Raw genomic sequence first — 2858 nt, 5'->3', positions numbered from 1 at the left:
CGAGCTTGGGGCGCAGGAGGGGTGAGAGAATTATATGGGTTTCCGAGAAGAGAAGATATAAGTAACGGCTCCGGGGCGAAATTGCGGCGCTAATTTATGCTCGTTTTTTATTCCGCTCAAAAGCTCGAATGCCTCAGATTAGATCAAAGGACTCAGAACTGGGAGTGCCTAGTGCCTGTGTCTAACCTTTATGGAAAGAATTTTAGCTTGAGGCGCTTGTAAAATCGCGAAAGAGGGTATCAACGTGACCCCATTTTTGGGAACCTGAAGAAGATGCTACAAATACGTTTCCATAGACTTATGGAGCATGTGTGATATGACTATTAATTAGAGGTTTATTATCGGGTAATCAGTCTAAATCTCAAGATATTTATGATCAAATATAAAAAAATTGCGTTGTTTTGAGGATTACCAGGAAGATTTTCACGTTTTCGCAATGGTAATTTCATAGAAGACATTTGGTTTGGACCCTGCATCAACTGCTTATAATCTATTTGAGGCCTATCGTCCTACGGTTCTTTGAAATAGAGTTGAGGAAGAAGGCATTAAATAGAATCTCGGGAATTAAGACAGACATTAAACCTGTGTATATGTTAACTCTATATACATATTATGTACATAGGGTATCCGTTTCTTTGAGCAATTTGGAGCTCAAGAAGGCGTCATTCTAAAACTTGACAATTTTTTCCGGAGGTATTTGGAAAAAACCGAAATTTTAGAATTTTTCAAAATTCATTTCTCAACTTTTTTAAGGCGAAATTCAAAACGAGTGACAGCTCATGATTACAACTTTGCAACATTACAGAAAATTAAAACACGGTTCTATGGTTGAGCTTCCGAAGCGAACTCCCGTTGAGACTCATAGTTTCCATTGAGAGCGTTCTCGTTGATAATACTTTCAAAACATCTAAAATGAAAAAAATTCACATACAAAAACAGAGCTTTAGGCTTTTTAATTTATCGAATAAAGCTCAAAAGCCATTCATCTACAGTGCCCCTATTATTGTAATCAAAAGCTACGATCACCCGTTCGCTCCATGCCTCGATATCACAAAAGATAAAACAAAATCGGATGCACCTGCTCTCTAATATACTACAGGGCGAGGCTCAACAACTACCCATTAAAAAATACTTTTGTTTTCTTTGGGATCCGGTCAAGTTAGTTACTCTCTTGCAGTTCGCTGCATAATGCCGGGTCAAGTGAATCAAACCGATGTTGCAACTTTTACACGCAGTCCTACAGATTATGTTCTTGTTGTCCTTTCGGACGGCAGTTCTTCTCTAGTATAATTTCAGAATTGTGGCAACACCACCGAAATCATCTGAATCCATGATCTGTCTCGTAGCGGTCGTCCGACAACCTCCAGGTAAGCAGGTGTTGACCAGGCTTCCGCGGTCCCAATAAACTGGCCCTCGGATACAGAAATCGCCCTTAAGAGACCGTTCGAATTTCTCGCCCTGTCACAATTTTGTATAAAGCATCGGAGTAAAAAATGCGGGGATTTGGCCCGGAAGCCGAAGGAGCAACAGATATTAATGGGAAACGGGGCCACACATATGATGCCGCATGAAATCAATGTGCCGTGAAAAGGTGTGATGCGTAATATTTCACAATTTGGAACGGTATTGGAAGGAGGTTTTTAACCGATTTTGCATGGGACAGCTGGTTAAATGATGGTATATGCGCGAGATTCCTTGGATATGTCGATATTGGTACGATCTGAGAAATAATCCGTAAGAATTGAAAAAAATTGAGTGACGCTCGAGTATAAGGAGCAAACAGGAGTGAAATGGGTGGTAAGGGTGAGAATCATCCAAGCGGGAGGGAAAAAATACTAAGAAAGTTTTGTGAACAATCAGCTTGAGGAAAATCATCACTTTTAGTCGAGGAACAAGGATATTTATATCAATATTTAAATTCACTAATATCAAAACTCCTCCATCTCGTTTTGAACAGAGGTAGGTCTTCATATTTTAACCTCTTTCGGTCTCCACTTTCCGGCACTTTATTTTCTAAATTTTCATCTTTTCTCTACTCCCCCGTTAACCTCCCAGTAATCTCTATATTTTCTTTATATCTAACGGATTTTCACAAAACTTAGCTAGTAAGTAGCGAATTTTTCAAGTTACGAAGGCCCCACACACCGCGTAACGTAGAATAAGGCAGTAGCATATGAGAATGTTTGAGTAGAGCCCGCACTTTTCCAACAGTCATTTCTCAACGTGTGAGCAAAGTGTAACTTTCACCCGTACGAATGATTTGAGGCCCGACGCCAAGCGGGAGGCGTCGCCCTTCGAGGGAGTAAAAGTGGCACTTTCCTCCCTTGTTGTGCAACTGACGGTTTTCCACGCTGATAAAAAAAAAGAACTTTTCTCCCTTATTCGAGTGCTGAAGCTCCAGAAGTGTGAATCTAATTTTTCCGTGACCAATGTTCTATTTTATAAAAATGAAGCAAGCAGGTGTTATTTGAGCAAATGGAATGCAACCAATAATCTCAAAGCCCAGCGGGAGTACACTGTTGTATATTTATGATGATCATTTTCCTTTGTTTTTTCCCGTCATTTTTCTCGGATATACCACGTACACGTTCTATACGTTTGAGGCGGATTCTCATTTTTTTTCCTTTATCCTGTTTGGGAACAACGCCTCGTATGAAAGTAGGGGTTGTTAAAGCAGTGAAATTGCACATTATTCTCAGTTAAAACCAACAGAAAATATCATTGACCCCTCACCAAGGGCTCGGACAAATACCCCTGTTCGCGTTTTGCATGTTTTAGATGTTCAATTTCTACGCCTTCCCTTCCGTCGATTTCCGTTTTTCTATTAATTTTTCCCTCGGCTCTGATGACGGTGACGG

The sequence above is a fragment of the Euwallacea fornicatus genome, chromosome 16 (assembly GCF_040115645.1).
Source record: "Euwallacea fornicatus isolate EFF26 chromosome 16, ASM4011564v1, whole genome shotgun sequence".
Classification (NCBI taxonomy): Eukaryota; Metazoa; Arthropoda; class Insecta; order Coleoptera; family Curculionidae; genus Euwallacea; species Euwallacea fornicatus.
Note: the sequence above shows the minus strand (reverse complement) of the source record.